This window comes from Centrocercus urophasianus, unplaced genomic scaffold (genome assembly GCF_019232065.1).
Source record: "Centrocercus urophasianus isolate 14NV4802_14NV808 unplaced genomic scaffold, USGS_Curo_1.0 seq_9, whole genome shotgun sequence".
Classification (NCBI taxonomy): Eukaryota; Metazoa; Chordata; class Aves; order Galliformes; family Phasianidae; genus Centrocercus; species Centrocercus urophasianus.
In genome coordinates, this window is record NW_024885532.1 from 26,369,464 (window position 1) to 26,385,157 (window position 15,694).

General features: G+C 36.2%; 1 protein-coding gene across 1 annotated transcript in view; it reads left to right on the forward strand.

Moving 5' to 3' along the window:
• The window catches only part of TRPC4 (transient receptor potential cation channel subfamily C member 4), a 141,403-nt gene that overhangs the window by 13,956 nt on the left and 111,753 nt on the right, over window positions 1-15,694 (forward strand). The window lies entirely within an intron of this gene.

Sequence of the window (15,694 nt, forward strand, 5' to 3'; positions counted from 1 at the left end):
ATAAAATATCTGCTATTTTGCTTATAGAAGTTTATTTCAATGCTGGGAGCGTAACTTTTATTTTTCTATTTGAAATAAAGATCGAACAAATTTATGAAACCTGAATCATTATCTTCTGGTAATGCTTTTAATACTAATAATCAGTCCTTTTCGATTCCCATACATTTGTTAAAATTTTGCTTATTACTCACTGTAGCATATGGAACTAATGCAAACTGTATCAGAATTTTCATTATTCACTTGAGATTTTGCTGTTTTTGTGCTCTAACGGTAATCCACCCAGCTGAACTTTTGAGTTTGTTAAACACACATCTCAGTCAGACCTGTGAAACTGTAGAATTTAAAAGAATAGGAATTTACTGAGTCTCTTAATACTGAAATAAGAGCAGGGAGACTACCCGCTGAGATATTCAGAAACCAAAGTTTTTCTCTGTCTTTTCCAGTCTAATTACATGTATTACAAAGTTACAATCCTCTTTTTTCTTCAGGCTTGAAGTGTAATTTTAGTACTTGTGCTTCTTCACAAGAGATCCAAGCAAAATAAATCAGAGATTCTTTAACAAAAGCTTAACAGAACAGATATTCCTCATTTGTTTTTCAGTTTGTCCATTGAGGGGAAAGGAGTCATCATTCAATCTCATTTATCTCATGCCTACCCGAAAAATTTAGAATTGATAGCATAGTACTGTCAAGATGCACTTATAGTCATTCTCCCACTTGGTTGGAATTGACAGAAACATAACCAAGCCTTGAGCTTGAGCAATTTTGGTTTTCATCAGGGCACCTGTCAAAGAATGTTGTCAATTCCATAGCACTGCAAGGTGTTGTCTATGCATGTTATTATATGTTTAAGTCAAAATGCAGGGAAAATTGAGTAGGCCAGAGTCCCACAGAAAGCCCATACCTGAACCATTTTCAAATTGTGAGAAATACCACTAATCTTGGAAATATTTCTCTGTCAACCTCCACCATCCTGTCTTGTAATCCACTTTTAATTATTAGCAATTAGTATGATAATCCTGAAGCTCAGAAATTACATGAAATCGTTGTTTTATAAGCTAAAAAGTAAAATACTGTGTTGCAGGATTCTTTTCTCAGTGGCTCATGGCAAAGCTTATTCTGTTTTTGATGTTTTGATCTGGGATTCAACCATTCACTTGATTCCAGTGGCATCCAGCATCTTGATCTTATTGACACAGATCATTCTGACTCTCAGCATTTCGCCATGCAAAGCCTTGGAACTTTAATTATTTGCATTACTCTATCAGAAAGAAAAAGGCTCAGACTTCAATAACTCAGTTCAACTTTTGCTAAAAATCTTCATGCGGTTACAGAAGACCACAGATAAGTTTCAGTCATATTTGACTCAAGAAAAAATATGTTAAAAATGGAATGGTGACACATATAGCATTGTTGCTATATATATGTATATGTACATATTGTTGTTCATTGTGCTGATTTTCCAAAAGACACATGTGAACACACAGGCACAGAATAATATGAACACTGCTGGACACTCATATGAACACATACAGAACATGCTATCTCTACTAGGGTTTATAAACCTCATACCCACATAAGAACGTGATCACTACAACTAATTTTACAACTACAACTAAATTTATTCATAGACGTAAAATAAAAATATGCATATTTCCATTTTAAGGTCTTGCATATGAGAATTAAGATAAATTAAGATATCCTGATACTCAGAAATGGATTGTAGAGAAGCAGGAAAAGACAGAAGTCTTTTAAGCCAGCTCAGATAGACCTCTGTGCTCCATCAGCATTGCTAGAAGCAGAGCTAATGAAGGAACAAACCCCAAATGCAGACACTTGAAATACATTCCCAGACAAGGCATCTGGATGTTGCAGTTGCCAAATTAGTTCTGTTTATACTTATCATAAATGTTAACTGTATGACTAGAAGAGAAAAAGGAGGTAGAAGGCAGGACAAAACACGAGTCATAGCAATAGCAGAACATGGTAGTAAGTCATCCTTCCTGAAATGGAAGCAGATGGACTTCTTGTGTTAAGGGAGATGAGGCTGTACTTCATTCTAATCATCAGGCATTTACAAGGCGTAGGTAGCTAATAACTCCTTCTTTGGGGGGAAAAAAAAAAGAAAAATAAAAGATCATACTTTTGAAAGGGACATAAAATTGTAGATGAGTATAGTTGAACTGCACATTTCACTTAGCTGACTGTGAAAAGAAAAGAATACCTAAAGGAAACATCGTGCTTTCGTTTCATCATAGTACTTTTGATGCACAGTAGGAAAAGAAGTAAAGGAAAACATACATCAAAAATTATTATCAGCAGTCCCTTCCAAACCAGAGACTACACTAGACTTAAAGTAGTGAACAGTATAATAAACAGTGTAATATGTAGGTGGGAGTATTTCTGCAGGAAAGAAAACACCACAGAATATGGTGCGAAGAAAATTTTAATATTTAGACTTTGTAGGAAGATAATCACATCTATACTGCTCACACTACTCATAGCAGGTATCTGTACACATCTGCAACACAAACAAAAATTTTTCTAAATAACTTATTAAAGAAAGTACTGGCCCTTGGATTTGATAATATCCAAGTGATTTTAGAGAAGAGATTAACTTGTGTAAAGGTTTCTTTTCTTAACAACTAAAAAAAACCTCAACTTTCCTGCACTGAGAGTTTCAACTTTCAATAACTTCATCTATCTCTGAACATTGTACCTTAATCTTTAGAAGTTTTTTTGAGTATTCATGAGACAAAAGAAACAGTTGTTCTATGATTTTGAAAAGCTCTGTGTACTGGGCACAGCAAAGACGAAATGACTACACGGCTTTTTAAAACTTCTGGTTCATTACCTGGAAGTATTGTGGCACGTACAAATACCATGCATATTCGTACATGCCTACAGTATCTCAGCAGTTAACCACAAAAAATCTTATGCAGTGATTGCCTCTCCCATTTCTTGTCCTTCATAAGTGGACTCATGTAAGCTCAAACATCCATAGGTGAAGAGAAATTTCAAATTTTGAAAACAGTTATGAGTCTAATTGCTACAATCTAAGATGAGGAGAAAGCATCACAAGGAATGCAGCAAAGACATATTTAAATATCTGCAATTGTATGGGCATCTACCCGTGTTCAAGTATTAATGTTATGGCATGGTGAGTCACCAAGCAGTCTCCAATATTCTTCTTGCAGTATTGATCCAAAGATTTTTTCAGTCTCAGACAAAGCAAATGGTTTACTGCCACTACGTGCCACATAAGTTCTCTCTGCTGTGATCTAGTCCACAGTGGAAGGTGGACATGATATTTATATAAGTGATATAAAAGAAAGAAAAACAGTCTATGTATGTGTAATTTTCCATTTCCTAGCCATCACATAGACATAGACATTGATAAAGGTGTAGATGAAGATACAGGTGTACACGTAGATGCAGATGTAGACATGGGATGGATATTTTTGGTCTGGTCTAGTGTCGGTCAAGATTGCTAGTGCCACTATTGATTGCCCTTAAAAAGAAGAAATTATTGTAACATGATAAGGCATATATGTATGTATTCTAAATATATATGTATATTTAGATGGATTTTTCCTCACTAATATTTGTTCAAATCACACAGTTCAGGTCAGTTTCCATGAAAATTTTGCATGAAAGCGTTTTAAATTGGTTCTTCTTAGACATTCCTGACTATATGATCTAAGTTTACTGAATCAAGGAACAGAGACAGTAACAGGTGACCAGAAGAAGTAAATTTACAAAAAGCATGCATGCTACTCTCTCAGGATTGCAAAAGACAGAAGTTTATCTAAACCATTCTTAAAATACTCTCATTTATGATGATTCCACTCCCTTTCCTTCAATAAACTTAAAGAGTTTTCTGTTGATATCATAGCTAAGTGAAAATGAATAAATAAAAAACAGAGCAAAAATGAAGAAAATTTAAGAAATTATGAAATTATATTTTAAAATGGTGTATCTAAAATAATTGCTACCTGAATCAAAATCTTTTGAAAGAAGGCTTAGAGAGCAAAGAGAAACTGTTAGAAACTTTCTGCTATGCTGTAATGAAGGTAATGTTTCTCCCACTATGCAAGCATTCTCTATTTGAGTCTAAAAGGAATTTTAGTAGATATTATTTCTAAAGCTCTTTAATATTTCTTGGAAATTTGGTTAAAGCGGTATTGAGACTGTGTACAGTTTGGATGCATATGCAAATAAGTTCAATTACCTCATCCCGAATTCATTCTAACTTCTGAATGTTGACTTCATGTTGAGTTTTGAGTCACGTTGATTTGCAATTTGTTCATTAAGTTAAATAAGAGAAGTACTGGACATCCTTCCTCTAACAAGAATAAGATTAATAGCTCCTCTGCATGCAGCAGTTGTCTATGGTAAATCAGTTTCAAAATCCTAATTCTGTGAGTCACTGAGCAGTGTGACTCACCCAATCTCACCCAGCAGTACCTTGAATTCGAGAAAAATGCTTTGCTCACCAGGTAACTGTGCAGCTATTCTGATGTCTTTTGTTCTTCTTCCTAAGAGCCTCTCTTAAGTACATGATATATGCATGATCAGACTTTTCACTGGTTGCAAGAACTGCGACTGTATTTGAGTATATATATAGTTCTGTAATGTGGAGCTACATGTATGCGTTCTCTTAGTTAGAGCTCCAAAATCTATGCCTTTTTGTCGCTTTGAATGGAAGTGAAAGTGGTGTGCACCATTCTTCTGGAAATAAAATGTGTTTGTAATTCCTGAACAGGAGCTCAGAGTTAAATTTTCTTAGATGGTAAACTTTTAATACAGAAAGATAAATGTTTTAGGGAGGAGGAAAAAAAAACAGAGTAATAGTGTGATCTGTAAGTGAAAAATTCAATTAAAAATTTGTTAGAAAAAAAAGGTTAGATGATTTTACTTTTAATTCCTTTACATTCAAATACAATTGGCTTTTCATTTATGTTAAACTTTTATTTCCTACAGTGATCTTAGCATTTGCAGGAAGAAATTCTCCTCTGGATAACTTATATCACCTGGCATTTACAGTTTGAAAATGTGGCACAATTTTCTTGAAATCCAATACATGAATTTGTGCCTTAGTTCTAGAATGTATTATTCAGTCTGACCCAGATCTTTGCGTAGTTTTGTTTTTTTTTTTTTTTTTTTTTTTTTTTTGGTTGTTAGCATACTGTGTTCAGGGAGTGATGTAAAAAGCGTGTAGGTAAAAAAAAAAAAAAAAGACCTGAAATGGGGAAGGCTGAGTAATGGACCAAAATGCTGGATTCCACCAACCCAACTTGGGACTTTCTCAGTGCATGCTTATAGACCATGTACAGGCACAGTGAAGATTCATAACATTGCGTTCCATTTGAAATGCCAAAGGGGTGGAATTTTATTCCAAGCAGAGATTTTTAATATTCAATTTTAAATTCTTTTTAAAACTGTCAAGTCTGAACTCCTTCCTGGAATTCCTTCAGATTTATCTGGACTGTGTTGTTTAGTTTACTGATAGCAGTTAAGTTGTTGCCTTGTGCAAGATGATGATGTGTGCAGAAAATTTAATCTACTGTGGCTGGTCCATTCTTGTAATAACATGTAATGTGGTTGAGCTGGCTAATTTAAAACAGGAGAAACAGATCTGCTCAGGTAACTGCTATTTTCTTTTGGTGTTATTGCTGCTACTGCTAAATTGTTTTCCTCAATACTACATGCCCAAAGGTGTCTGGTGATCTTAAATTCAACGAAATGCAGCAAATAACCTCATCAATATCTTGCAAGCTTTGAGTGTGAAATTAGCTGAAAGGGCTGTAACTGCCTGGGGAGATGCAGTTACTGGGATTCAGGCTGGGCTGGGGAAGAAAGAAAGAGGACGACATGATATTTTTCATGATGCAGCAAGAAACATAGGCCTGTAGATTGCCCTTATTGGAACTCCAGAATTCTAACAGCTCTACTTGCCCTCCTCTTTTCCATATAGCACATCCACAGATGAGTCTTCATTAAAATGGCAGCAATCAGTATTGGTCATACGAAAGACAATCTTATCTTTTGTGTTTGGACTAAGACATTGCAGAGAGGACTTCATCTCCTGTCATGGCATTGGCTTCATTTGAGTTAAAACAAAGTCAGCCCCAGACGTCATCTGTATAACACAGATAATTTCTCATTCAGGGAAGAATTTCAACTTAATTTTTTTTACTTCTGGATATCAGAATACAATGAGCTGGTAAGAAGGTGGTCAACACTGTGTCCCTCTGAGGGGAGGGATGTCCTGTTAGTGCTGCTCTACCAGAGAAACAGTAGAAAGTACTTTAAGACAGAGCTGAAAGCAAGCAGTTTTTGCATTTGTATTTCTGGACTTATCATAGAGTCTGTGCAACCTGGATTGTACATTTAGAACAGAAAAGTATCATAATTTCTTCATTATTTATCATGTTTTCCCAAGTTATTACAGCATAAGTAGTAGAAACACTCTCACTGCACATCTTACTGTTATTCTTTGAACTCATCAGTGTCGTGTTGTTTCAGTATGCTATATTTGAATGTCAGTGCCATATGTCACATGTAGGAAAGTAATTCATTTTAAAACTAATTAAAAATTAGGGAAGAAATTGAAGTGAAACTTAACAAATTTCCATTTCAAAGCAAATAACTTGTTCCTTTTCTAAGATCACTAATTAAACTGAAGTGTTCTGATAAGTGTATTGGAAGTCTCAAAGTATTAAAAAATCTTACCTTCATTTCAGTTGTGATACCTCTTGGCTTCACAATAAATTAAGGAAAATGTAACAGTTTATATTCAGTATGTCACAATTTGATCTTCTCTATGATTACTTTAACTTTAACTCTATGATAAACTTCAACCAAGAAAACCAAGACCACAGAACTGAACAAAAAAATTCAGCCTTTAGAATTAATTTTCACACTCAGGCTGCCAGCGCATACTGTGTGAACACTCCATCCATAGTGCAAGCTGCTCAGCACTTTGCAGATAAGAAAACTCATTTGTAAGTTAATGCTGGGTGTCTTACAGTTTCAAGCCAGGGTGTGTGGCACCTGAGTGCTCTTTGGTTTGATGAGAAGTCTTTCATTGGGCAGCTGGGCACAGATTGATTCCAATGATCACTGACAATTTCTGTAAAACAACGTCAGCCCCAGCAATGGGGCTCTGTGCCTCTGGGCAGAATTTGCTTCATTATTCCTGTCACAGGAATAAATGCTCAAAAAACATGAAAATGTCTGTTAGCTGAAGTTGCCGGCGTACTTGGTAGGGTTTGAGATCTATTCTGTTTGTATCCTTGTACAGTACATGGAATGTGGATATTGAAGCATCTGCCAGTGCAACATTGTAAGATTTGCACAGGTGCTATCTCAGGCAGACTAGATGCATCTCTTTGCATAAAGGGAACGATAGTGAAGACAAAAAATGCATTAACTTTATAGCATTCTCTTACCTCAGCATAAGGATTAGTATGGTTGAAGCTTATAATAGAATGGCCTGGGTCCGAAAGGACCACAATGCTCATCTAGTTTCAATCTCCCTGCTATGTGCAGGTTTGCCAACCACCAGACCAGGCTGCCAGAGCCACATCCAGCCTGGCCTTGAATGCCTCCAGGGATGGGGCATCCACAACCTCCTTGGGCAACCTGTTCCAGTGCGTCACCACCCTCTGAGTGAAAAGCTTCCTCCTAATATCTAATCTAAACCTCCCCTTTCTCAGTTTAAAACCATTCCCCCTTGTCATATCACTATCCACCCTTGTAATTTCTTATTGTTATCCACCTCTGTTATTCTTGCTTATTCTGTTATCCACCTCCGTAAACAAGGCACAAAACACCAAAACAACACCGTCATTTGTATTAATTGCAGAGGTCAAGTTATGCAATTCCTCTACGTAGATCTGCTCAGTAAGTGAAAAAGCAGTACGACAAGTTGTGTCTGTCCCAGGAAGGAAAAAAGGGGGTCTTCAGCTCTGTTCTTAGAATCATAGAATCATAGAATCACCAAGGTTGGAAAAGACCTAAAAGATCACCCAGTCCAACCGTTCACCTATTCCCAATAGCTCCTACTAAACCATGTCCCTCAACACAACATCCAGTCTTTCCTTGAACACCCCTAGGGTTGGTGACTCCACCACCTCCCTGGGCAGTCCGTTCCAGTGCCTGACCACCCTTTCTGAAAAGTAATACTTCCTAATGTCCAGCCTGAATCTCCCCTGCCGTAGCTTGAGTAGCTTCTTGTCCTTCTGTCTTTCTGTTTCAAAGGTCAGGATGCAGGAGAAGGTTGAACAAAATAGGTGATCCAAATCCTTTAGCATATGTGATTAGGACAGTCCAGCAACAGCTTCATCTCCTCAAAGCCATAGGACCAGCATGTGAAACTCACATTCTGTGGCTGCCCCCCGCCCCAAACCATCATGGCAGAGGCTCTGCCCCACCAAGTGGCCAGACCTGGCCCCAGGCACACAACCATCACTCAGCAACAACCACGCATCGGTATGTGATCAACACTGTCTGGGCTGAAACTAGAACAAGTGGGATGCACTCTGTGTGCTAATCTCATCCTCTTGCGCTCACCACACCATTAGTCGAATTGAAAACTGCACGTGTTACACATTGCATGCACTTGTGTCAATTGGTGAGACACTGATTTCAACCTAATGCTATCCTAAAAGAACCCCAGAACCCCAAAAAAGAAAACTCATGGATGAAGGAAGTGTGTTCAGTGAAATGTGGGCTTATTTGTTGAGATAAGTAATGTGGCACTCTGTGTAACCTGTAAGGAAATCATGTCCATTTTCAAAGATTGCACTTTGAAAAGAGATTGTATGCAAAAGCATACTGCCAAATTCAATACATATCAAGGAATGTTTTGTAAAGACAGAATAGCAGAACTAAAAAATGTCTGTCATCTCAACAAGTTTGTTTTTTAAGCTGCAACTCAATCAGACTCTATTATAAAAGCTAGTTATGTGGAGGCAAATCTGACTGCAAAAAAATAAAAACCATGTACTGACAGTGAGTTAATTAAGCAGTGTCTGGAGAATGTGACAGATATAATTTGTCCTGATAAACAGAGTGGGATTTTCTAAAATCAGTTTGTCTCTCCAGACTGTAGCCAGGTGAACTGAAAAAACAGGAAAATCTATCAAAGGAAATTTGAAGAGTAAAGCTGCTAATTTTGAATGTTATGCTGTAGTAGTAGATGAAATTACCAACCCTACAGATATGATTCAATTTGTCATCTTTATTAGAGGTACTGATATCAAATATAATGTCACCAAAGAAATGGTTTCTTTGGTGCCATTAAAAGACATAACTTAATCTCTTCACTTGAATGAAGCAAGGAAGTAACTGAAGGTGGAAAGGTAGTGTAATTAAGCACCATGAGGATTAGTAAACTCCTCAGCAAGGCTTGAACCTACATTTCTTGATCTGTGGAGATTCTTAAATGGTACTTGCTCTTGTGCTTTTTGCACTCCATCCTAAGTTCCTTAGCTACCTGTGCAAGATACCTGCTGCAGAAATGCAACAGCATTGCATAGTTCTGCTCTTCATTTATTTCAGGGAGTTAAACATATGCACATGGGATTTTTTTTTTCAAATTTCTAATTCCATTAAGGTGTAACAGACCTTGCCTGAGGGTGCTTTATGCAGACTGCCTGAATCTTTTATCATTTCCATTTGCATATTTTATATAGAGTACTCAATCTCAGTGTTGAATCCCACCTATGCAAACATGCATGCACAGATTGAAGAGTTTTATCCATTATTTTTAATTCATAGTGCAATATTCCCACATAAATTTATACCCAGATTATATTTTATATGGTATAAATTTATTTTAATATGATTTTAATTTGACTGATGAATAACAGCAAAATTTAAAGATGTTAAAGTGAGAAGACATTAAAACTTTGTCCAAAATTTACCAGAATAGATGACATCAGAATTATATTTAATGAAAACTGCAGGGGAAGATAAATTTTCTCAGTGTTGAAATAATCAGATTTGAAATTTTTAGAATAATATTTCAGAAAGTTATTTTTATTCGAATTTAATTATTTAAGGACACTATTAATTTCAACATTGTAACTTTTTCTTTTATTTGAGTAATCAACATAGTATCTCTCCCTATCATTTTTTCTCCCAGCATTTTAACTTCTTGAGAAATAGTGAAATAATTTCATTTGGAACAAAGCTCGGTTTTGAAATTTTTAAATCCATTAAAAATGGCATTTTGGTTTTCAGATGAGCCTTAGTCTGTCAATAAGTAATGACCCCAAACTAAAAGTCTTGCCAGTATTTGAACTTGCAGATTGCATTCTATTTTGTGGTAGCATATTGCAGAATACTGTGTAAATTTTAGGAGCTGATTAGCATGTTCATTATCTGTTTGGATTATTGAGATAATGGTGACAAAGTTTTAATGTAATTTGAGCTATGAATTATTGACATAAAACACATTAAATATAGAAGTGCAGTGAAGACAAGGCCCAAATGATGCAGTCAGAACAAGTATTTCAAGAATTGGGCATTTCAGACTGGCTTTCCAGGCAGAAGGCTTAAGCTTCCACCTATGGCATGGACTTTGTGTATAATTAAATATTTCTTCAAATTTAATTTGTGTTAAATAATGGACAACAGATAAAAAGAGTAATGAGGGAATGCACACTGATCTAAATTTGCATAAGTTTGCTATGAAATGCAACAGCAGCGGCTCTGAGTTGAAGGTTCTCTCTACGGAGTGAGCAAAGGAAAGGTGAAAGAAATTAAACAGGTTTTCTATTCTCATTAGCTTTATTTTCCTGAACATTTCATTAGGCTGTTTCTGCCCCAGGGAAGAGAGAGGAGATTAACTGGTGCCATTTAACTGTTATATCCTCTCCCTCTGCTCTCATCAGGGGTTAAATGGTTCTTGGAGCTGTGTCTGTGACAATATTCCCTACTTGGAGCTACACTGGAATGGCACAAGTGACTACACTGGAAAATTTAAGAACAAATTATCTAATGAAAGATTAACTTTTAAATGCTATGAAGCAGGAGAATGCGAAGCAAAAACTAAGGAGGAAGCAAATTTTTATTGGCTGGTTTCTTCCACAAGAAAATCCATAAGAAGCAATATATTCACAGGCAGAAGCTCCGCATTTAATACATTGACAAAAAGTAAACAGTTCTGACCAAAATAGAAAGGTGAGGAGATGTATGTCTACACATTGTTCATGGGACATGCATCTGGATACTTCCAGCGTTAATGAAGACCATCAGCATGCTTTTATTGACACACATTTTGAGCAGGCTCAAGAAAAAGGATAGGTTATGTTTTAAAATATTAACACAGCACGTTGTTTTAATTCAAAAAGGCTGCAGGGAGTATAATTTATTTGAGGTGATAATTGCTGGTTTTCTCTCCTTTCATGCATAAGAAATCAGCAACGTAGAGATTATTACTCCAACTTTAATTAAATATTTCCACCCTCTAGATGTCAAGTTATTGTTTTCCCAAAGTAACTTTTCCATACTTCTGCTGAAGTTCTTCTGCTGAAACAGATGTTTCAGCTACTCTGCAGGTAATGCTTCCTGTTTTATTATATTAGCCCATGACATCAGAGGTGAATGTTGGTTGATCTTTGCTAACATGCCAGCTTTAATACAGAAACAAAATTAACTGGTGTGTTGTCTTTCTCTAGAAAGAAATTTCATAAAGGATAAGACATAAGGAAAAGCTTTTTCTCTCAGACAGTGATCAGGCACTGGAATGGCTGCCCAGCGAGGTGGTGGAGTCGCCATCCCTGGCTGTGTTCAAGAGGCATCTGGATGAGGAGCTACGAGATATGGTTTACTGGCTTGTGGTAGCAGTAGTAATGAGAGGATGTTTGGTCTAGATGATCCTATAGGTCTTTTTTCACCTTGTGATTCTGTGGTTCCATTAATGGCTCTACAGTATAGTAAGGTAGCCTTAGCTATCTGTATTATTTGCTGATAGGACTGTGGGAAAACTGGTATGGGAATGCTTTCCCAGACAGGACCTGAAACAAAAAAAAGTCATGCTGAAAAAAAATGTATTCATTTCCAGCCCAGCTGTGTTCCCCTTCCAGGTTGTTTCCTGAATCAACACCATCCATGGCTCATTTAGAAGACATTGCAGCAAAGAACAAACATCAGGTGATGCCCATGTTCTGAGACAAAAAATTACAGTCATTATTTAAGGCAAAAATTCATCAGTTCTACTTTAAATGTAAGAATTGCACTGAAGACCACATATTAGAGCTGCATGTAAGGATATAATGTTTGATGCTCTGTGTTCATGTTTTTTGACTAAGAAAATTAGGAATCATTTAGTAACCACTTTCATAATCCTTTCAGCCTTGTTTTCTATTACACTGCCAGTTAAGGTAGTGTCAGTACAGTCATGCTTTCAGTTTAAGATCTTGTTTTCAGGACTGCATTCAGTAATGTACTTTTGGAGAGGACAGAGTATATCCACTCAGTACATGCAGTGTTCCAAAATCATTTTTATAATTAATAATCTCAGAAAAATTTGTTATATATACAATCCCTCACACACAGAGATGAAAAGTTAAGAATTGTGACATGATCCAGAGTGGGAAGAAAAGTTGAAATTAATAGTTCAAAAACTAGTCACTAATTTTTGATAGATGTCTATTAAGATATTTTCCTTGTGTATTTTTCTCATTTAGCTGGAAGAGAAAGTCCATACCCACCAGCAAATACAGCTATACTTGCAAAAAATACTATAGAAACAGTCAAATGCTTTTGTTGGCATAGACTATGTTATTTATTGAAGTATCAGAATTATTTAGGATGAAGAGTCCCCTAAAATGTGAGACTTATTCCACTTTCCAGTCCCAGTTTATTATATTTCTATCCAGAGTTTGGTCTTCTAAAGGAACTTGGTTATGGCTCTGTTGCTCTCTTCTCCTAAACCATTATCTTTTTCCTTCTCTAGAGTAAACATTTTCTTTACACATTTTTCAGTCTTCTGTGGATTTCACTTTTTTCTGCCACTTTTCTGCAGCTAGTTTTAGTGTCTGATGATATCTGAATTTACTAAGCCAGGGTAGTGAATCACCTGCTTCCCTCTTACAGGTCTCCTGGTCTTCTCCTGATTCCCAGCAGACCTGAAATGACCTGAAAGTTTCCTGCACAAGCACATTTCTCCCAGTTCAGGCTCATCCTGTTCATTGCTTAATCCCACCTTTTTGCTGATCCATTTAATTTTAAACAATCTGTTCAGAAGTTCATGAGAAAATGTAAAATGTTGTCACTTAATTAAACAGAGATAGATGGGCAAGAGGTGGTCTCAACAAAGTGTCTGTCTTTGTGGAAGTGCTTTCTGTACTTAAAAACAAACAGGAAATTTCCAGTGGATTAAGTAACAGGGAAGCGTTTTCACAGCTTACTCTCAGAGTGTCGTCTGGTTGACCACGATCTTTTTATAAACTGCAAGGAAGAAACTGTGATGTATCACAGTTGTTGAAGTTCTGTTAAATGGCAGCTAAATTTTGTGTGCATGCTGCAAGGGTAGTTGTTTTAAACTTTTGTAGTCTTCTGCGTGGCCTTAGTGTCTCTTTAAGGCTGTTGTGTGGGAATGAAATGCTTAGTGCTGAAGGATCAGATCCAAAAATAGAAAAGGAATACTTGAGTACATGAGCAACCAGCTGAAATACAAAGCCTAATGATGAATATTATTATTAAAAATAGGAAACAGTGTTATAAATGTTACTGAACTATTCATTTCTAGTAACAGTTTATTTGTTCTGTCTCCAGGAAGACAAGAGTTCTGGAGAAACTCTAGAGTTAAAGGTAGTAAACTGCAGCTTACCACCACATTTTAAAAGCTGCAGTGCACACTCCACTGAAGTGCAAACTCTGGAGAATCCTTAATCCTCTGGAGATTAAAAATAAAACAAAAATGTGTAAAGCTGACACATCATTAAATTTCTTATAGTTTTTGGTGTTCTTTTTGTTTGTTTGTTTGTTTTTAATCCAATTAATTATTTACAACCACTGCTCTGACTTGAGAGTGTCTCTTCCTAAGCAGTGTTTTAAAAATACTTCTGATGACATTTCAGCCCGTGTGTCCTCTTTCTGAGGTGGTGGTATGTGAGGCAGATGTTGATGTTTCTGTTTGCAAGGTGAAGGGTCGTGGAATGTTTTGAGTTTCAATTTAGGCCCAGGAACGAGTCCTGTGGCCACTTGGGAAGAATATTCTCATCTGAGAAGCAAAACATTCCACAGTCCTTAACCAACTCAGACATCAACATCTGACCTTCATACAGTGGCATGAATGAAAGATTTGGAATTCAAGAATCATACTGCTTTAGATCTGAGTTCTCCATTGTGTCTGGCATTGTTATATGGTGACTCAGTAATGTTAAGGGACACAGTGTACCAGGAATGTGGTATTCACCTAATAAGAAAACAAAAAAAGATGTTTATCAAAGGTTCGTTATTGCCCTGATGTATCAAATACGTAAAGGACTACAGGGCTTGGGGCCACAGAAGTTGATGTAAATTTATTTCATAAGAGACAAAAATTCATAAAAAAATTTTCTTAAAGATACTATAAAAAAGTCTTCCAAATCTCATAGCATCATAGCATAACAGAATTATTTAAGTTTGAAAAGACAAAGAAGATTGTCAAGTCCAAGCATTACATAGCACTGTCAAATTCACCACTAAAACATGTCCCTAAGCATGTCAAGCCTCAGAGTAACTACTTCGAAACATGCACTAAGCTAAGACATATTTTAATTAAGGTTTAAGTTACAAATTGTATCTAAAGTATTAAAAGTAGACTGCCACTATTTTTTTAGCTATAATTTATGAAGTTCTGAATTTAAAATGATCTCCAGTGAGCAAATCAACTCTAAATCTAGAAAAATGTTCATCTAAATAACTATCCACCCAATGCATTTTTAATATTTATTAAACCTCCTCCTCCTGCCTTTCATCACTTTTCTGTGGCGCAAACAGAAATAATTTTTTGCCTCAATTCCTTTTCTGGATGACCAGATAAAAGCCTTCGTTGTTTATTTAGGCATGTCTAAATTGAATCAAATCAGTTTCAGCCTCCCTCTAGGCCCCAAGACCTCCAGAAAGAATGCAGCTGATCCTGAGGACATGTAAGAGGAATAACCCCCTGTTGCATCACTACACTTACTATAAAGGAACACTCCCTTTAGTTAATCTACTATATTTGAGTAAGCCTACTGTAGACAACTAAATTTAGGCAACTAAACTGAGGTGGGAGGAATTTCTCCCCATCAGTTTACATGGTAGTCAGAAATGATGATCTCACTGTCGTGGGCAAAGATGAAACTTGCTGCTTATCTTGATGAGACTGAAAATCATAGTATCACGACCTGGGGAGGCTTTCACAATTGCCCTGTTCTGTGTCTGAGAAGCTACTAGAGTTTGGAATTAGTCTCTCTGGTGTGTTACTTATACTGTTCATTTTAAAACTAATAGTCATTTCATTTTAATCTATCATGATTAGATTATTTTCTTCACCTATATTGTCTCACGCAGGGTTAAATTGTTATATTCCTACAGTGTACAGCTCTGGGTAAATTTGCTGTGTGAGTTAAAGGCCAGAGATAAAAAACAGTACAGGAAAATGTCAGGGTTTTTTTTTTTTTTTTTTTTTTTTTTTTTTTTTTTTTTTTTT